This window comes from Podarcis liolepis (assembly GCF_965112155.1).
Source record: "Podarcis liolepis genome assembly, chromosome: Z".
NCBI classification, from domain to species: Eukaryota; Metazoa; Chordata; class Lepidosauria; order Squamata; family Lacertidae; genus Podarcis; species Podarcis liolepis.
Genome location: NC_139570.1, coordinates 27,565,359 through 27,587,302, shown reverse-complemented (window position 1 = coordinate 27,587,302; position 21,944 = coordinate 27,565,359). Strand labels below are relative to the sequence as shown.

Below are 21,944 nucleotides of genomic sequence, written 5' to 3'. Positions count from 1 at the left end.
CCATTAGGTCCAGTCGTGACCGACTCTGGGGTTGCGGCGCTCATCTCACTTTATTGGCCCAGGGAGCCGGCGTACAGCTTCTGGGTCATGTGGCCAGCATGACTAAGCCGCTTCTGGCGAACGAGAGCAGCACATGGAAACGCCGTTTACCTTCCCGCTGGAGTGGTACCTATTTATCTACTTGCACTTTGACGTGCTTTCAAATTGCTAGGTTGGCAGGAGCAGGGACCGAGCAATGGGAGCTCACCCCGTCGCAGGGATTTGTACTGCCGACCTTCTGATTGGCAAGTCCTAGGCTCTGTGGTTTAACCCACAGTGCCACCCAAAGGACACGGTAGTCAACCCTAAATTTTACGCCAGCTCTTTGTACCTGCCAAAACCCGCCCAATCTTATCCTTTGCCAGAGGTGAGGAACCTTGCTTAGCCTATGGGCAGCATTCCCTCTTGGGCAACCTTCAGGGAGTGTGGCTGCATGCCAGTGGTGGGAGGGGCCAGAGTGAAAATGGGAGGCACAACGGACGAGTGACTCTTATCTTTGTACTGTGGGCAGTACTCCAGCCAGGCAAAATGCAGAGATTCCTACACCTACACCTCTCTCCAACCTCTATATAGGCAAGCAAGAGGCATTTTTGTAGTTCAAGGAAAAGGCCAGGCAAAAGCACCCAAGGAGGGCACAGAGCTGTACTGGTAGGGCTGCGGCCTAGAGAACATGGCAAGGGCCCGACAGAGGGGCTTAGTGGGCCACCATCGGCTCCTACGGCTGAGAATCTGTATGCATTGGGGAGGATCAATTAAATTTCTCCCTGAAAAGGGTTGTCCAGCCTGCACCCTCTCATCCCTGTTCCAGAAGGGAAGGTGGTCCTTAGGTTGAAAAACACTCTATACCCGTGACTAAGACCATGTTGTTCCAAGGTTTTCTGGAGTTGAGCAGAGAATAGGAATTGTGCCCTGCCTAGAAGGTTTATTCACCATAATTTCACCACCATAGAGAGCTGCCTGTACGGGGTACTGGGTCAGACTGGCTCCACTTTCATCACCATCCTTCAGTAAAACCAACTCCCAAAAAAACAAAAACAAAACCCACTGTGCTTACTGCATCCAACAAAAAGCGCCGCCAGGTTTTTCCTGCTGTAGAAGTTATAAGAGTTTTACTGAGATAAACTTGACATTTTCTTCTCTCCTCTCCTTCCCCCAAAGCTAGTCATTCAAGGTACTGGTATGGGAGTAACCAACATTCCAAAAAACACACCGTCTGAGCAAGTTCAAATCCACTGTACGGAGCATTCAGGTTTTTAAAGCAGCTATGAATCAGCATAGCCCTGTCTAGTGCTAATATTTGCATTGCAGGCCAGCCCTTTTAAAAATAAAATGGGCACTGGTGTTCAAAAACAGCAATAGACAAACCCCTGGGAGGAAAAAGGCTGATATATTTCTCCTGAGAGGGGTATTTATATTCTTTAGAAAACATTACTCTTCCAGGACCTTTTGAGTTAAAAATGACAGAAAAGGTATTAAACAGAAAATAATTTCATTTGTACCATGTGAAATACAAAAAAAGAGGATTCATTAGGACAGAAGAAAAATCCTAATGGATCGGGGGGGGGGCGCCTTCTAGTCCAGCATCCTGCTCTCACAGTGGCCAACCAGAATCAAGAGCACTCTTGCTGTCTTTGAACCTCAGCAACTGACATTTGGAGGCACCCTGCCTCCTAAATGCAATAAAATAAATGAAGTTTACTTTACTTATTTAAAATATTTATCTCCTGCCTTTCACATTGCTGCAGCATGAACTATTCAAAACTATTCAAAACCCAATGCAATGAAACACTAACACTGGATTACTGCAATGCTTTCTATGTGGGGAAGCCCTTAAGCCTGGTTTGGAAGCTGCAGCTAGTGCAGAATGCAGCAGCATAGCTCTTCATCTGAGAGGCACACCGTGGTGTGAGCATATATTACATCTGCTGAGGAAGATACACTGGCTGGCTGGCTACTTAGCTAGGTTTAAGGCTTTACTGTTGTAGTTCATAAAGCCCTAAACAGCTTGGCAACAATTTATTTGAAAGAGTGCCTTATCCCCAATGGACCTGTCTGCAGCCTGTGGTGTTTCATCTTCTATCCATCCAGAAGGATAGCACTCATCTTTCACTGGTGGATCAGGACCCACTAGTGGCTCACAACATGATCCGAGGTGGGTCGCAACAGGAGCACTACCACCAGGCAAATAGATGTTAAAAGATTCTGAAAGCTATCCCCAGATGTATGTTTGAGTTAAAACTGGGTCCTGGGTCTGAAAAGCTTGAAGATAACTGTTCTACAGGAATGGCACTGGCCATGTAGAACAACTTCCCCTTGGAGAGCAGGCATGTGCAACCATATTATCTTTTTTCTGCATGCTTAAAACATATGTCTTCAAACACACATGTTGCCTACACATGCAAACATCAGACTGGATAGTTGTTATAGATAAACACTAAATTGTTTGGTTTTATACTGCTTTATTGTCTTGGTTGTGTTTTATGCAATGCATTGCTTTAGGTATATATATCAGTATTTATACGTATATAAATAACATGATCCTGCAGGCAAGCCTAAAGCCGTTTTGAACAGCCCAAATCCAAGTATGCTCAGTGGGGGCCTAATGCCAGGTAAGTAACAACAAGATTGGAATTGTAGTAGCTTTTATGTGCCCCCAAACTGAGAAGGAGCTTGTAAGAGAATCTTGCTGTGCTACTTCTGTAACCCCACTTCCTTGAAACCCACAAATTCAGGTAACGCTTTTCATGACAAATACCCATCTTTCTTATCCAACTAAATATTTCTACTGGTGGTCCTGCAGAATAAAAGTGAACAGGTGGAGGGATGGAATTGCTGTGTATTCTAGGTCCTATGTGCATACAGCTGAATGCAACGTGTGTAGGTTTCCTATGTGCAATCCACACCTTCCTGTTTCATATACAGTGATGTATTGAAAGGGCTATTATATAATTGCTTGGTATTGGCCCTATACCGTGCCTCATCCTTCTATTAAGCCAGAAATGAAGAACCTGTGGCCTTTGATTCCCCATGTGTAACACTGTCAATTCGCAAACTAAGGGCCACAACTTAATTCTATCCCTACACAGGTGATTAAGGGCCCAGTTCTACTATGCCATAAGCCGCTGCACACTAAATTTAAAATATTACATCTGGTATTTTAAAGGCATGGATGTGTTTCTATACCCCCCCTTTTTGATTTCTTAAATTTGGTTTTAATTGCATTTTTATAAGTTGCTTTGATCACATTTTTTCATGAAAAAATGACTAGTAAATGCAAGAAGGAAAGGAAAGAAAGAAGGAAGGGGGGGAACAGTTTCCTCCTTGGTTTAGCACAATTGTTTGTTTGTTTTTCTCCCATCGACCACTTGAAAATTGTGTTTTTCTCCCATCGACCACTTGAAAATTGACGGAGGTCTCATCAAACCTTTTTCTTTGCTGGTGTTCAGGGTAAAGGTTTAATGCTCATCTTTTAAGCTTTGTGTATAGATTTTTACGTTAGTATACATTTTAAAAACTCACTTGTATTAAGATGAACAAGGTCTAAAAAATGGATTATTAAGGTTATAAGGACGTGCATGAACAAGCAATGAAACCAAGAGGAGGAGGGGAGGGAAGTCAATCAAAAATTATGGTTTAAATTTTTTGATTATGATAGGGGGTTGTTTTGTTTTTTGCATTTTTCTTTTTCTTTTTCCTTTTTCTTTATATATTGTTGCTGTTATGTTTATTTTTGATGTTATCTTTTTGGAAAATTAATAAATTGTTATAAAAAAATATATTCTTTGCTGGTGCAGTCAGAGTGCAAGCAAAACTGATATTTTTATAAGCACAGTCTTGCCTTTCCAATGTGGTGGATGTCATTGGTGAGAGTGGTTTCCTGATTCACAGGGAGATTTTAGAGTGATGGGCGAGGGATGTTAGCAAGAGGTGTGGGAGCAGAATGGAATGAGTGATGCTCGATGAGTAGTGGTACTGCAAGATTTCTGTTTACGTAGTGAGAAAAGTGGTTGGGAGGACATGTAAGGGAGAATCTGGGTGTGATATGTATCTGTTGGTGGGGTGAATGATGCATAATGTGAGTCAGGATTTGCCTTTTCAAAGGGAGAGTGAAGAGATAAAACAGCTCTGACTCAAAATGTTTTCGAAATAGGCTGCTGTTCTTGCTTTTGGGGAATTTTATTGATTTATTTGGTACTGTGGTTTTTAGTTCGTTTGTGTGTGTGTGTGCGCGTGCACACGCGCACTTTTGTTGTTGCAAACCACTCAGAGATGCTTTTGATGTTCAGAGGTATATAAATGCACTTGTGGGTTATATTAGAATAAAAATTAAAATATTACGACAATCACAGGCCTCAGGTAAGAGGCCTTTCTAATAATCCAGCCCCAGTTAAAGCAGCCTTGATCTCCTGAAATTGATATTCAGCAATCATTTGTGGCATCAAGAACAGATACTCCTAACTGTGTAACAATTGGACCCCAAGCAGTCCATGGGCAACAGTTTGAGAAATTCTTCCTTTGATTATTTGGCTGTTAGCCAGACAAAAAGATACGAGATAAAGATGAAGGATTACTGGAATGGTTTTTGTTGTTGTTACTGTTTCTTCACCTTAGCGAGACCTCTTACTTGCTTGCTTGCTTTTATTTAAAAGGTGTTTACCCTGCCTTATCGCAAGCAATTCAATAAATTCAATTAAAAAACAACATAAATAAAAAATGCAGAGAAGAAAAAGACATAAACAGCAGAATAAAACCACATCCACCATGAAAAACAGAACAGACTTCAGAACTCACATCATTCTCATTAAAACCACAGCAGAGGAGGTCAGCATCCAAAGACCATTAGGAAGAAACATTAAAAGGGGGCTGGCAAATAAATCATGAAAATACCTTTTCTTCTTCTTCTTTTTAAAAAGGGTCTTTCCCATACAGCAGAAGACTTGGGATGGAGTTGAGATGCAAGACCACAAAAGCACAAAGTTGGAAGCGGTGGGTAAACTATTTGGCATGGGGTGGGGGAACATGAAGGACAACCATGTGGCAGCTTTACTCATGCATAGGCTGCCCTCATGAATGCCTTAGAAACAAGGCCTGAAAAGCAACTCACCCTGAGTTTGTGGTGGGTCGACTAATGGATGGATTCCAGGGCATGAAGGAGATTATACAGGGAAGTCAGCACCAGGATAGGGAAGGAAACAACACTTAAGGAACACTTAAAGGACACTTAGGGCTCAACCACACTTCCCTTTGTCCCAGTTTATTCCATTTGCCCCTTGATTTCTAGGCACGGGTCTGAGAGGTTTTTCTTTCGTCCTGCTGCTTTTCCCGGGAATACCCTGCTGATTACTGCTGAATCAGACCACGTGTCAATCTATAGAAAACTCAACTGACATTTGTTGCGATTCAGTACTAAACATTGGGTTTTCCCAGGAAAAGCAGCAGGACAAAAGAAAAAACCTCTCTGACCAGTGTCTAGAAATCGTAGGGCAAACAGAAGTGTGGATGAACCCACAAGGGGCTGCTTCATACGGAAAGCAAAACAGCAAAAGTCTGAAAACATCAGAAGAGCCTGTTGGATCAGCCCAATGGTCCATCTAGTCCAGAATCCTGTTTGCACATTAGCAAACTAAATGCATGTGGGAAATCTGCAAGGATTGTTTGAGCACCAGAGCACTATTCACTCCTGTGGTTCCCAGCAACTGGTATTGTGAAGCATAATGCCTCTGACAGTGGAGGCATTACATAGCCATCACAGCTAGTAGCCAGTTATACCCGTGTCTTCCACCAATGTGCCTATCAAAACATAATTAAATAAAAACAATTTCGGGTTTTTGCAGTTTAACTTGTTAAATTATTTTTTTCATTTGTAAATCTAGCAAGGAAAGAGGAAAGAAAGAGAGAGGGGGAATGAAGTAAACTTTAAAAAGAAAAAAGAAGAGGGTGAATTGTGCTAACAATAGTATTAACAAAAATAGTACTGCACAAAAAACAAGGCAGAGAGATAAGGTAAGAAAGTCATAACAGCAATGAAGTGCGTCCTTCAAAGCCACACAAGGAAACTTATCCCACAGCTCGTGTGCGGACTCTGGACTAGAGCAACAAGTCACATGGCCATTAACAGAAGCTTCCTTACAGAGTTAGACCTTAACAGTAAAGAAAAAACCCAATCTAGCAGATGGAAGCATCATCACTGCAGAAGGAATTGGACAAGGTTTTGTGAACTACAATAAGCTAAATGGAGGAATGCTAACCATACCAGTGCAGGGTATACTATACGTTCCCACCTTGGAAGGAGGGCTCCTGTCAGTTAAGCGCTTGGCTTCCAGAGGGCTCATAATCAAGTCCCAGGGCAACAGATACACAGTTCAGAAGGGGTCAAGCCACAGCAATTGCAAATGAGCAGCTATATTACCTAAGCACAGCAGAGCAACAACCGAGTGTCACTGCACACAAGCAACATGGTGGCTGCATTCACTGGGGGAATTGCCGCCTGCGGCACAGATGCCCAGAAAGTCTAAAAGAATTACAGAGACAATTACAGTGGACATAGGATCGCAAGGAACCTGCATGTCTCTATAGTAATATTTCAAGATGCTCTGAAAAACGAGAGGCAAATGCAGTTCCCCAAAACAGGATGGTGTAGAAGATGCCCAAAGGTTCTAAAGAAGGGGAATACAGCATCAGATTCGCCTCACAAGTGCTTGGGGAAAGGTGGCATTTGGTAGGCTTCATCAGGGAACACACTTTACAACAGCCTTCCCCAACCTGGTGCCCTCCAGACACCAGGACACCTCCCAGACACCACTGGGACTGATGGGAGTTGTAGTCCAAAATGTCTGGAGCCACCAGGCTGGGGAAGGCTGCTCTTATGTAACTTTCACATCCCTCACAGCTCTGGAAGAGAACTCTGCACCAGCAACATGGTTCAGCAAGAGAAAGCAGGCAGACAGATTCTCCAGTATGTGGTATATTCTAGAATAAGGTGTACTGAGACAACCTAATTTTACAGACTTTGCTCACCAGAACAGCCTATTATGTGATGTATTATTACGTGACTGTAAAAGGTACACCGTATTATTAGGTGAAAGTAAGAGGCAGGATTGCTTTCACTTGTTGGTTTCTTGAGCCACATGTATATAAATCTCTCTATATTTTAAGTGCTCCAAAGCATCATATTCCCACTGTATAAAAGTGCAAAGGCCTGGTTTGTTATGCTTGGAGTACAGTCAGGTAACCACAAAACCTCAAAGACCATTAGTCACACACCTGCAAATCAAAATACATTAAATATATATTCACTGTGTGTCATCATCTGATCTATAAGGGCTAAGAATACTTGTAGTACTGTAATATATACTCAGTGAGAGCAAGAATATTCAGCATTTAGATCTGGACCATTTTCACACAGAAAATCTGACATGGAAAAGGTGGAGCCTCTCCCTTATACAGTAATCTGAAAATGCATGAATGTCATCAGTGCAGCATAGAGAGAGGAAGAGGCCTGTTTTTAACTGATAATTACTGACATGGGTATTGCAAACATAGCCTTCAGTCACCCCAAGAGTCCAGCCATTTTCAAAACTGACATTCCATTGGAGCGTGACTCAAGTTTCTGCCTCTTCAATATTTAAGCTCAAATCTTATCCACACTGAGAGGAAGTCCCATTGAACAAAGTGGGATGCATTCCTGAGTAAACATGCATAGGATTGTTCCCAAAAACCATTGCCCCTTGATTCCATAAATTAATCCTCAGTGACCCCCACCCTACAAAAAACATTATTTATAATAGCGATTTGCACATCCCACTAAGGAAGATAACAACACAATAACATTCAAAAAGGGATTAATTGCACATTTATTCAGAATCAAGTTTCTGGATACATTTCATATGGCATCCCTGTGCAGAAGGCTTTATATGCACATAGATGTAAGTGAGAGAGAAACAAAAGGCGGAAAAGTAAATGAACTACCCGCTGACTTTGTCAGACCAGTTGTGTTCCTAGACCTGCAGTCTGTTTCTCACAGTGGCAAGCCAGACGTCTCAGCCTAAAGCAGGGGATAGTCAACATGGCATCCTCTAGTTTTTTTCTGGACTATAGTTCTCATAAGCCCACAAGCTTAAAGGATGAAGAAAACAGACAGTCCTCTTCTACCATTAGCCCAGCAACAACTGTTATTGAGAGGTAGACTGCCTCTCACAGAATGGCTCCATTTAGACATTATAGTTAACAGCCAGTGATAAAAATCACCTGCTGCACAAATTTGTTAAAACCCTTAAAGAAAGACCTCTCAGCCTAAAGCAGGGGATAGTCAACATGGCATCCTCTAGTTTTTTTCTGGACTATAGTTCTCATCATTGTTTACCACTGAACATGCTGGATGGAGCTGATGGGAGTCCAAACAACATCTGAAAGGCATCCCCAGACTGTAGTCATTGCCACCAATTGCAGCAGAAAATTTCACAAGTCAATACAGTGGTGCCTCGCAAGACGAAAATAATTCGTTCCGCGAGTCTTTTCATCTTGCGATGTTTTTCGTCTTGCGAAGCACGGTCCGTCGCAACTGCGCCTCTTCAAGCGGCTTTAAGAAAAAAGCGCAAGACGTTTTTGTCTTGCGAAGCAAGCCCATAGGGAAATTCGTCTAGTGAAGCAACGCAAAACCGAAAAACCCTTTCGTCTAGCGAGTTTTTCGTCTTGCGAGGCATTCGTCTTGCGGGGCACCATTGTAATGGAATGCAGGAAGAAGTACTGGGAGTAGTGGTGCATGCCCTGTACTAGCTGTCAGTTGATTTTCAAAGTTGGGGGCTAATTAATAAAAATTAACACAAACTGAAAAAATGAACTTGTCCACTTTGGAGGTGCCACAAGGCAATGCACTGATTATGCTGCAAAACAGACACTCACTTTTAAAGATCAGTGCTAGCTGTTTTGGCATGTTAAAAAAATTCCCAAGCCCTTATTATGTCAATACTTTTATTAGGCCAAGCAAAATGTCACCAAACCTTTGACTTCCACAGAACCCTTCATCAGGAGTGGATGTTTAAAAAGCTGGGATGGGTGAGAGAAAGAGAAAAGGATGTTGATGTTAAATCAAGCCATCTAGGTCTGCATCTGATAAGTTTTCAGATGATGGGAGGGAGGAGCTAGCAGATATTCAAATAAGGTGCTTCCAGGTGCTTTTTAAAAAGAGAGAGCCAAAACTGCATGCACACATTCCATCTGCAGCAGCTGCCCTTCTGTCCATCTGCCCTTAAATTGGGGGGGGGGGGTTGAGAGGTTCCCAGCTAGATAACACCAGAACTTTAAGCATGTTTGCTAAAAAGTAAACAGGACTCACCAGCCAGTGTGTTTATAGGAGTTCAGTCTTCATAGCAAGTTTACTCAGAAGCACATCCCACTTATGGTCAATAGGACTTACTCAAAATTTATGGCACACTACGCCCAAAGTTAGAGATTAATTGTTCTCATTAGGTCTACCTCCTAATCATATGAAGGTTGGCTCAGAAGTCAATCCCACTGACTTAAATGCTTGTGCTATCCCAGGGTGTATGTGTGAGCTCAGGTTTGCAACTTGATCCTATGCATGTTTACTTGGATCCAATACGGCTGACAATAGCATAGAAGATGGGTGGGCCAGGCTGGGGGGGGGGGGGTTTGGTCCTCTACCAGGACTTGATCTAAGGTGGTCACAACAACAGCAGTACCATTACCATATAAAGAAGAAATAGGTCCTTAAATGCATATTGTTGTTGTTGTTGTTTTTAAGGTGGGTCATGCTGTGCCTGAAAAAAATTGAGATTACTGAAAGCCTAATGAAGTTTAATAGGTCTGACCTCTGCAGCCTACACAACCTCCCGGTCCTATACATGCTCAGGATTCAGTTCCACTGCACGGATGGGTCTTTCCCATAAATCACTCAGTGGACCCGGGTCTTAAGCCTGCTTGAGTTCTGTGGGGCTGTCACCCCAGGGATCTTCAGCCAGAGAACTCTTTTTCCCAGCCCTTATGAAATAAACCCGTTGGGTTATATAGATATATAAACGGCATTTGATCTATTGAAGCTTAGGGGCACGGGGGGGGGGGGAGAAAGATAGAGAGAAAAAAAATTAACTGTTCTTTTCAAAGTCTAGAGGTAACCCACCCCTTCAGAAGACTAAGAGAAAGCGAAGCCCTCCCGCTCCCTCCGCGGCTCCAGTGGCGGCACAAGGGCAGGACTTCAGGGCAGACGTTCACGGCCCCCGACTCTGCAGGGGCCAAAAAGAACTGGTCTGCCTCGCAGCATTTCGCATGATGGGAAGCAATGCGCGTTGCCCCTCGCACCATACGTCCACGAAGTGTGGAGCTCGCAACGACTCGAAGTTCCCCGTGTGGTTTTACCTTGTCAAGTTTTGCGCGGCTCCTCCGCACGCGGTTCTGGCGCGGCCTGCCGAGGCTGGTGTCAAGGAAGGCGCCAGCTGGTTCCTCATTCCAGAGAAGCAGGCTCTAGCGGCGTCCCCGCAGCGGCCGTCTGGTTTCGCCGCCGCCGCTGTTGCCGCCGCCGCCTCGTAGCGGAGGGAATTTCCTCCGTTCCCCAAGAGCGGCTGTTCTCTCCCCGCCGCTCCAGAAAGGAATCCGAATACAGAGGGCAGTTTCCGCAACCCGAACACCAACACAGACAGCTACACACCCTTCCTCCTTCTCCTAGCCGAATCTACTTTTCACTGCTTTGCAAAACGTGCTTTAACTTTTTTTTTTTTAAGTACTATTATTTTTCTCCACCTCCTTTTCCTTGTCACGCGTTTTTCCCCAGGCCAAACTGACGCGCAATACGCATTGAAGTTGCGGGAGAAACCGGAGAGCGAAAGAGGCTGCTCTGGGCTTGCGGAGACACGTCGAGCAAGAAGCGTGGAGCAATTGCCGCTGCCGCCGCTATCCGCAAAGATTCACACGAGTCGGGAGGGAGGGGAGGCACATGCGTGTGAATTTGAGAACGCGGGAAGCCTTAATCTGTAAGGCTGGTTCCTCAGAGGCAGCCGGTTGTCCCGGGGCTCCCGTCGGAAAGCAACACAGTCTGGCCTCGCAGCTGCTACTCGCTGGCTGTTGAGAAACTTCCCACCCCTTCTTCCTGCCACTGGGATCGCTTGACAGGCTTCTTTTAAGGTTGTTTTTTTAAATAAAAAAAATAGTACTACACTTATGACTTCTAGGAGCTCAAGGTGGCGCTCTCCATTTTATCTTCATAACAACCTGTTAGGCTGTTTTGCCTGAGGGACAATGCGTGGCCCAGTGTTACCAGTAAGCTTCATGGCTGAATGGAGATTTGAACCCCAGTCTCCCAGGCCCTGGTCCATATAATTTCCTTCCACCTTATTCAACTTTCTGGGAATAAGCAGGGAGAGAAGAGAGGAGGTCTGGCTTCCTGTCTCTGACTAGTCTTCTTTGTAGAGTGAGGTAAGTAGGTGGGTGGGGACCTTTCTGGCATCAGACACCTTGAGGGCAATCCTATAAACATCTGCCATGTCTGCTCAGAAACCATTCCTGTCCAATCCCTGGCGTGCATTAACTTTAAAGTACCGTATGTCCTCTGAAACGGTTTTTTTTTTTGAAATAAAATTTTACTGGTTTTACAATTTCAAATTCAACAATTATTTTCCATAAAAAAAGAGAAATACAAAATATCCAACATGGAATATAAGAACTAAAATAAAAATTTAAAAACATATTTTCGGAGGTTCTCTGTAACCTCCTGACTTCCATTTCGTTTCCTGGTTCATTGAATATATTACATACCATCAGTTTTTATTGTTTCAGTTCAAATTTCCTTCCATAAACTTTATATTATTTTAATTGCTTGCAAGTGTTTAGTCAAAGCCTGCCAATGTTTCTACTTGTTTACAATATTTTTGTACATATACAATAAATGCCTCCCATTCTTTTTTAAATTTCTCAATGTCATTGTCTCTGAGCTTTTCTGTAAGTTTTGCCATTTCTGCATAGTCCATCATTTTCAATTGCCATTCTACTATTGTTGGTATCTTCCTTCCACCCCTCTTAATGCTTAACAGGGTAAGGGGGAAAGTTGTTGGACTACAACACCCATCATCCCTGACCATTGAACATGGGGGCTGGGGACTGGTGGGAGTTGGAGTCCAGCAAAATAAAGAGCACCAAAGGTTATCTTCCCCTGATGTATAGGAAGCTGACTTGTACTGAATCAGAGTCCTTGGCCTGTCTGACTCCAGAACTGTCAACACAGACTGAAAGCAGTTCTTCAGGGGTTTCATTCCCTGCCCTACCTGAAGATGCTGGGGAATGAACAAGGGACCATCTGCCTGCAAGGCAGATGCACTGCCACTGAGCTATGAACCTCTCCCCATGATTTGGACCACTCTTGATAGAGTGAAAATGCAAGAAAGAGTATTGTAGCAGAATTTAAAAAAATATGTATTATGACACAAGCTTTTGTAGATGACAAATATGTGGCATGCAGGCATCTTTTGGAACTCCCTGCCTATTTATATATCAGTGTACTCTTTTTAGCACTTGCTAAAAATATATGTAGAATGTTAACATTTAAGCTGCTAAAATTAAAATTTTTAATTATTTTGATTGCACTTTGTGCACGGTTTATATTTGTTTTAAACTCTTTTGGTAATTGTTTTTAACTCTTTTGGTAAACTTCTTTGAGGGATATTTTTACAATCAAATGGTATATAAGTTTTAATAAAACAAATATATCATTTAAGTATGTCTCCCTGTCCCCCAAACTCTATCATTCCTTCTAATAAGTCCAGATAATCAAAACAAAACTTTTAAAAATGAGCTATGGGGCACTGGACTCATATGCTGATTTCACAGCATATGAAAGCTGATGGCAGGGGGTTGGACTCGATGGCCCTTGTGGTCTCTTCCAACTCTATGATTCTATGATTCTATGGGTATCAGAGAAAGTTAGAAAGTGCTTGCTTCCATCCTGGAAAAGTTATTTCTTTCGTATTCTCCCATTTATATACCACCTTTCCCTCCAAGGAGCTGAAGGTTTTCCTTCATATTGTTTTCCTCCTCTCCATTTTATCATCACCACAACCCACTTAGGTAGGTTAGGTTGAGAGAATATGACTGGCCCAAGGTCACCCAGTGAGCTTCGTGACTGAGTGGGAATTAAAACCATGGTCCCCCAGGTCCTATTTTAAAACTCTGACCATTACACTACACTTTCTGTACGCTGCCTTTCAGAGGCATTGCTAGCTGGTGGCTGAAAAGAGAGGAATCCCAGGCCTACAGGGCACAAACTTGCATATGCTGATTGGTTTTTTAAAAAAAACTTTCTGCAAACATTGGGATTCTCTTGAGCCTGCTAATATCTCCTCATTCTGTGTGAGTGGTACTGTTTTTGCTACATGAGGATTCACACTTGGAGCATGAGTATGCTTGTGATACACAGGGACATCTGATAAAGCCTACCATCCTCTAGGCATTATTGACTCCAGCTTCCATCAACCCCAGCTTGACTAATGATCAGAGATAATGGGATCTGAAGCCCAACAGCACCAAGAGGGTACAAGTTCCAAGTCCCTGCTGTGCAGAGTAGCATCATCCTTCTTCCCCGTATTTTGCATATTACATGGGTGCAATCTAAAACACACCTCATGGGTGTCAATGGAATAATTAAGTATATGCTCACTGCTCTCTGAATTTAGCAGGAATCGGATGTGCTCAAGTTTCAATGGATTGTGCAAGTGAATAAAAGTCTTACTCAAGAGCTGCCAAGGTTGCTATGTTTCTTTTTTTCTCTTAGAGGGCAGGGGCTCGTGCTTTTGCATGGCAAAAATCCACAACCGAAGCTCCCCCCCCATCCCGTCACTGCTGCCATGATTTAAAACACTGTGCTTTTGTCTATAACCGAAGTGGTAGTACCCCATACCAGTCTCATAAACACCTACCTACCTCAGTGTGCCCTTAGGAAAGATGGACAGACAAAAAAAAGTACTTCTTCACACAGTGCCTAGTTAAACTATGGAATTCACTTCTGTGGGAAGCACTGATGGCCACCAAATTGGATGACATTAAAAGTGGATTTGACAAATTCATTGAGGATATAGTGATTACTGTCTGCTTCCACTGTCAGAGGTAGTATGCTTCTGCATACCAGTTGCTGGAAAACCACAGAAAGGGAGAGTGCTGTTGTGCTCAGATCCTGCTTATGGGCTTCCCATGGGTGTCTGTTTGCCCACTGTGGGTACAAGATGCTGTTGGCCTGATCCAGCGAGGCTCTTCTTACAGAAGAAATGGAGATGTCACATATGGTAAGGAAGGTGCACTTAGTTTGGGCATGTCCACACAGGAGATACCTACTCTTCCAGTCTGGTGCTGCACTGAAGCCCTTAGCCAGAAATGCTGGGGTGGTGCTTATTATATATAATCTGTTCATTTTAGCTGTAATGAACTTGGTCCTCTAGCTTAATGAATAGGAAGCTTGAGGGAGGCACATACACCACCAAACAGGAGAGGCTCCCCCAACCTTGTGCCTTCCAGAGGTTTTGAACTACAATAGCCACAGCTGGCAGGGCAGTGCTAGCTAGGGCTAATTGAAGTCCAAAATATCTGGTCACCAGTTCGGGAAGGCTGATGTAGAACACTATCTATCTATCATCTCTCTCTCTCTCTCTCTCTCTCTCTCTCTCTCTCTCTCTCCATCCATTAGGGCTATGCCTGCTCCTCAATCCAATTTCTAGAGCCGAAATTGATTTGGGGCGGGGGATTTTCCCTGCCTCCTCCCAGACTCATGTATAATCAAGATCTCCTTCCCCTTCTCACTGCCACACTGTAGCCAGCAGGACTGGACCCTCTGTTCACGAGCTGGTGACTGCAAATCTCTGTAGGCAGCAGGATTGAGCCACTGGCTCACAACCTAATGAGCGGTGTATGCAATTCTACTGCAGATTGCTTTGCCAATGCATCTCCTGTGGAATGACCTGATCTGACCTGAGGCTATCTGAACCATACTGAGCCAATGCCCTGTTCCGCCTGAACTATCTACTATCTACTATCCACTCCACTAGCCATGCACAATTGCACATGCATGCACAGGGCCAGATTAAGATCTTTAGAGGCCCAAAACGCTCAAAAGATTTGGGTGCCCCAAATATATCTAATTCAAAATATAAACAATCATAAACCATAAAATAAAATTTCAATTTTTGAAATGAAACAAAACCTATAGTAAGATGGACAATAATGTTTATTTTTGTATATTTACACTTTACTTATATTTGAAAAATTTTCTCCTACATTTTTTAATTGCAAAGTCTTTGATCAGATCCTCAAAAAACCAATCTTCTGTAACAGATCTGCTTCTATACTCAGTAGAGATAAGGCATTCAGCCTGCCTTGTTGCATAGTTGTTCTGTTGGGATTTTTAATATACTTCAACTGAGAAAATGAATGCTCAGCTGAGCAATTTATGACCATTAATGTTAAAAATCCAGCAATGGGAAATTTCTGTGGTGCCCCACTCACCTATTCCTTTGATGCCCTAAGCTTGTGCTTATTTTGCTCAAAGGTTAATCCAGCCCTGTGTGCACAGAAAGGGATGTATGAGGTCTAGTCCTTACTCTGAAGTACCGGTAAGTCCCACTGTGACATTAATAGTGTCATTAGGAATCATGTAGGTTTGCTTTTTAAAAATAGATACCACAAGCAAGATTATAAGTTGAAGGTTTCCATTCCCAGCCACAATTTCCACGAAGTTCACACACAATTAGCACTAGGAAAAACACCTTTCATTTACACCAATGGGAGTTTTCTCCTAATGCTAATTGCCTGGCTGCATGGGTGCAGGGAGACCAAAGCTGAGAAAAGAAGCTTAAATCTCTCTTTTCCTGTGCTGCAGTTTCCCATGCTTGCCTATTGTTTAACATAAAACGTAATAGTTAAATGCTGCAAGTGGTGAGGCCTGTTGTTTTATAGGATAATGTGCATAGGATTGCAGCTTTCAGCTCACTCCTATGTCCTACCATGTTTAGATTCTACATCCCTGAAGAATCTGTTATCTAATCCAAAGCCATACCAACATCCCTTTCTCACACACAGACATACACATGTCTCATTTGGGGGGCTCATTTGTCAGTTCAGTTTTGGTATGTTGCCAAAGTCTGCTGACATAATTTCAGGAGCATGGATGTGGGAGGGATCAACAGCCCAGTGCAGGAGAAGGGTGGCAACACCGCTGCCACTGCCTCTCCTCCACTCTGCCCACAGGCCAGACTTGACCTGACAGTGGAGCTGTGGCTGGGCATGCTTTGACAGCTCCCTTGCATGCCAAAGGCAGGTTCCAATGAGTAAGCATGTGGGGGGCCACTTGGCCGTACCCCCTCTCTCAAAAATGTGCCCAGGGCCATGGCCTCCCTAGCCCCCCAGGCTACGCCCCTAATTACCATTCCCTCCTTCTGGCACTAGGAATGGGAGGAAATAGGAACACTCTACTGATATAGATAATAATGTCCCTATTTTCTGAGGAATGGTGGAGGGTAAGCAGATCAGTTTGACTCAGCTCACATTTAATGGCGAATGTGCCCAATCCATAGTTTCTGAAATAACACATGAACTGACACACAACCGCCCTTTGAAATTTTGCAATGCAGTTCTCTAGCCAAGTAATATGTATAGTAGTAGTAATAACAATAATAACAACAATAATAAATTATTTATACCCCGCCCATCTGGCTGGGTCTCCCCCGCAGCTCTGGATGGCTTCCAACAAAGATTAAAAATACATTAAAATTTCACACATTAAAAACTTCCCTAAACAAGGCTGCCTTCAGATGTCTTCTAAAAGTCTGATAGTTCTTTATTTCTTTGATATCTGATGGGAGGGCGTTCCACAGGGCAGGTGCCACTACCGAGAAGGCCCTCTGCCTGGTTCCCTGTAACTTTGCTTCTTGCAGTGAGGGAACCGCCAGAAGGCCCTCGGCACTGGACCTCAGTGTCCGGGTAGAACAATCGGGGTGGAGACGCTCCTTCAGATATACTGGACCACTACTTCTCAGTAGTGGCATCCACCCTGTGGAACGCCCTCCCACCAGATGTCAAAGAGAAAAACAACTACCAGACTTTTAGAAGACATCTGAAGGCAGCCCTGTTTAGGGAAGCTTTTAATATTTGATGGATTGCTGTATTTTAATTTTTTGTTGGAAGCCACCCAGAGTGGCTGGGGAAGCCCAGCCAGATGGGTGGGGTATAAATAATAAATTATTATATATTATTATTATATCCCTCTTAAAGAGTATTTTGATTGGCATTAATTAGCCTGTAATATTCTGCTGATCTCCATGCCATTAAAAAGCATTAGAAGCATATGCTGGTAGATTAAACATCTGGTAAAGAGACAGAATAGGTCCCCTGCCCACCCCCGGGGGTGCTGTTGACAATCTCAGCTTCTGTTTTAGGGGCTCCACCATCTCAACCTTTAAGAGCAGTTTTATCTGCACACATTTATGTGTTACAATGCTGTGAGTTTCACCTGATGAGTTTTGCAAATCAGGACAGCATCTGCAAGAAGTGCAGTTCTCTTGGGCAGTTGTCTGGTAGTTATCTGCCTCATGGTCAGTTAAATTTAAATGAACATGCAGATTTTATGAAACCTCAACATAAGTGCCTTTCTGAGAAGTAAAATATCACTTACAATTTTAAACACAAAAGGGGGCAGAAAAGGTTCCTTTGAATGTTTTATGCTTCTTTTTTCAATCCACAGCTTTTATTAGACCCAGGCTGATCATTGGATTTTCATTCCCTTTAAATTTGTTTTCAAATTAGGCAGGGTGTGTGTGTGCTGAATTAAATTGTAGTGTTAGAAGGGGGTTACCCCTTGTAGTTTTGTTACAGAAAATCTGCTCTGCAGAAGGGAATCCAGAATACCCCCTTCCAGAAAGGTGTTTTTGTGTGTGTGTATTCTACAATGCAATAGTAGTAGATTTATACTGGGCCATCCACACATCATTCCACTTTAATTATTGTTCTGTTATAGCATTATTCTCAAAAGTGAGGTGGGGTGAGTGAGAAGAAACTCCAGATCATTTGTGGCATGAAAGTTACAGGATTTCAGCAGATCCTGAGGCATGCATCTATTAGAAACAAAGGAAGTATAGTGGTACCTCAGGGTAAGAACCTAATTCATTCCGGGGGTCTGTTCGTAACCTGAAACGGCTCTTAACATGAAGCGCCACTTTAGCTAATGGGGCCTCCTGCTGCCACCGCGCTGCTGCTGCATGATTTCTGTTCTCATCCTGAAGCAAAGTTCTTAACCCAAGGTACTATTTCTGGGTTAGCAGAGTCTGTAACCAGAAGCATCTGTAACCAGAAGCGTCTGTAACCCGAGGTACCACTGTGCACTTCAAAATGTTTACAGGTGCAAACCTGTAAACTACTGGCCATGATAGATAGCTATGCTCTGGCTCCACTGTCAGAGGCAGCAATGTTTCTGAATACCAGTTGCTGAAAACCACAGGAGAGGAGGGTGATCTTGTGCTTGGGTCTTGCTTCCAGATTTCCCACAATTAGCATCTGGCTGGCCACTGAGTACAGGACGCAGGACTAAATAGGCCACTGGGCCGATCCAACTGCAGGGCTCTTTTTATGTTCTTTTATAAGTTCTTAAAGCAGGACTGCCCCAATACCACCGTGGGCGCCAATAATAATGGATGAACAATTAAAAGAACATCTGGAAGGGCTGAAAGATATGAAATAAACAAGCCCCAGCACGAGGCAAAGGAACTAAATGGCAACAGCAGCCTGAGCTATCATCAGTACTGATTCCTATCCTCTCCAACTTTTTTTTTAAACAAACAAACAAAAAAAACAACAACCAGCAAGCCTGAGAATGGGGTGAAATAAGCTCCTGCCACTAGGTGGGAACCCCACCTGCCACTCCTTCTTTGGGGGTGGGCCTCTGCCCTTCTCCCACAGATTTTTGGAGGGACAGCCTCTTCTCCCTGAGAGAGATCTTGCCATTAACTTGCATAGGGGAAAAGCATAGATCTATTTCAAAAGCATACTTCTGTCCCCTCCCCAAACCATTGTGACAGTAATTCACATTTATAAAAGCTAAAGCAGAATGCAAAGTTTCCTTCCCTCGCAAGCCATGACTATTTCACTTGCTTTCGTTTCTCAGAAGAAATGGTCACTGCATTTTGAACCAACTGAAGCGTCCAATTCATATTCAATGGCAGCTCCACATACAGCATATTAGCTCCTTCTCCATTCCAACCAGGCGTGCCAACTTGAATAAAATACTGGGGAACCCAGGTAAGCCCTGCCCTGCATAATCGATAACATTACACAGCACATGCACACGATTTGAATGGCAAAGCCCATTAACTGGGGGGACCCCTTAAATATCTTAGGGGTGGTTGTGAATGGACCTTGGCCCCTAAGGAGTTGGCTCCTATGACTTAATTTCTTTATGCCTTCCAGATATTGCTGGACTACAGCAATATCTGGAATCCAGCAATGTCTGAAGGACACAACAGTGGCCTACCAGTCTCTAGGCTCAACTGCTATAATCCACTATATTAGCTTCCCCAACCTGTTGACCTCCAAATGCTGCTGGACTTCAGCCCCCATAACCCCTGATATTGGCCTTGGTGGCTGGAGTTGATGGGACTTGAAGTCCAACAATATCTGGATAGCCACATATTGGGGAAGGTCACAGTGTTTTATTTTTCAGTGGCCCTGTCCACACTGAATAATGAAGGCTAAGGAAGGCGCTTTATAGGTCAAGATGGGAGCCTATTGGATGCTCATGTCACCTGATTGTTACTGGGTAGTAGTTGCAGTACAACTGTGTTCTCTACACCTAGCACAGGGAAGAATGATCACTTGGCACAGCTACCAGAGTCTCAGGCTCATTATCTACAGTGCCTTCCTTTGTGAACAACTTGCACTTCACCTGCATATTTTGTAGCTTTTGACAGAAAAGCATTGCAATTTGGCTGGTTTATGCACATGTCAGATTCTCCATAAATCCACTCAGCTCACCCGCCAACTTGGTCCCAAGACTTGCCTATGCTATTATGCACCATATTACACCTAGCCATAAATACTGGGGGTTGGATACAGACAAACAAAGGTCCCATCAAAATCAATGAGGACAAGTTAATCATGACTTTACCTACTTACATACTACTGATTTCAGCAGGAACTAAAAAAATTCCTTCGAGTAGCACCTTAGAGACCAACTAAGTTTGTTATTGGTATGCACTTCCATGTGCATGCACACTTCTTCAGATACACTGAAACAGAAGTCACCAGACCCTTATATATAGTGAGAGGGTGGGGAGGGGTATTACTCAGAAGGGTGGTGGGAATGGGTGATTGGCTGATAGGTGTGGTAAACCTGTTGACGACTGTTAATGACTGCAATTGGTCTTACAGGAAAAAGCAAGGGGTGAGATGGCTAAAAATATCTTTATCATGTATAATGAGATAAGAATAAAATGTCTCTATTCAGACTAGGTCTCTCCATAGTTTTAAGTTTGGTAATAAGTTGCAATTCAGCACTTATTACCAAACTTATTACCAAACTTAAAACCACGGAGAGACCTAGTTTGAATAGACATCAGCAGGTTTACCACATCAACAGGTTTACCACGCCAATCACCCATTCCCACCACCCTTCTGAGTTTCAGTGTATCTGCACACAAAAGCTCATACCAATAACAAACTTAGTTGGTCTCTAAGGTGCTACTGGAAGGAAATTTTTTATTTTGTTTCGATTATTGCAGACCAACACGGCTACCTACCTGTAACTAAAGCAGGAACTAAGTTCAACTAACTCCGCCAAGATCAAACCCTGTATTAATAATGGGTTAGGAATACAACTCCTGTTGTTTTTACAGTCCGTGGAAAATGATATGAGGAGGGTGTTCCCATATGATGCATCACCTATACAAAGACTCAAAGGGAAGAGCCATGACTCAGTGGCAGAGGACCTGTTTTGCATGCAGAAAGTTTCAGTTTCAGTCCTCAGCATCTACATACAGAGCAAGGAAAGTTCCTTGTCTGAAATCCCGGAGAGCCATTACCAGTCATTTAAGACCAGCGGTTCCCAAAGTGGGTGGTACCACTTCCTGGGGGAAGTGGGATTACCTAAGGGGGGGCACTAAGAGTTAAGGGATGGCAGGGGTGACTGAAGGTGTAAATGACTACCAGATTTTGAAAAACTGGTATCACTGGATCAAGTTCATCAATTTTGTTGAATTAAACTAAATATTTTTAACTGGATTTTGAATAAAACTATGATTAATTGTTACTATTTTGAATGTTATTGTCTTAGTGAGTTGTGCAAACAGCTATTTAGAGCAATACTTTTTATCAAGTAGGTGACACTGAGGATGAGTTTATGGAACCAAGAACACAATGCCCCCAAAAAGCTTGGGAACTACTAGCTTAGACAACACCAAGCAAAATGTACCAGTGATCTGACTAAGTAAGTAAGGCAGTTTCCTGAACATTACATTAACTACACCATCCATCACTGAGTGTCCTTTTCTATTGTTCAGTTTCAGTTCCAGATTTTGTGTGAAGGTGGGAGAGGTTTGGGCAAGATCCACTGACTCTCTGTACCACAGCACCGCTCCCTTCGAGAGCACAACACATGTGGAAGATACTGCTTCTTCTCCTTACCATTGCCAATGCTTGCAACTAAGAAATGTATATTTTCTTGTCATGATGAATTAAATATTGAACTGTGTGAATTTTGGTTGGGTTTGTATAGGTACAGTAATACAATGCTGACCATCATTCAAGGAAATCATTGGTATATGAGGGATTGATTGTCTCTACAATCAGAGTCAAAATCTTACCCACAACTACCACTTCCAAGACATGTCAAATCATTATTTGATGCAGCAGTGGGAAACCAGTGGCCCTCC

At 43.2% G+C, this 21,944-nt stretch overlaps 1 protein-coding gene and 1 long non-coding RNA gene across 4 annotated transcripts in view; one reads left to right on the top strand and one right to left on the bottom strand.

Moving 5' to 3' along the window:
- The window catches only part of LOC310698370, a 758,866-nt gene that overhangs the window by 245,567 nt on the left and 491,355 nt on the right, over positions 1 to 21,944 (top strand). The window lies entirely within an intron of this gene.
- Positions 1 to 21,944, bottom strand: part of ARHGEF9 (Cdc42 guanine nucleotide exchange factor 9) — a 286,345-nt gene that overhangs the window by 245,639 nt on the left and 18,762 nt on the right. For 2 of the 3 annotated variants that reach the window (XM_083484958.1, XM_083484961.1), the window contains exon 1: positions 10,414 to 11,140. The exons of the other annotated variant lie outside the window; for it this stretch is intronic. The gene's annotated coding sequence lies outside the window, so the exon portion shown is untranslated. Of the gene's footprint in view, positions 1 to 10,413; positions 11,141 to 21,944 lie in introns of those variants that run through there. 3 annotated transcript variants of the gene reach the window in all.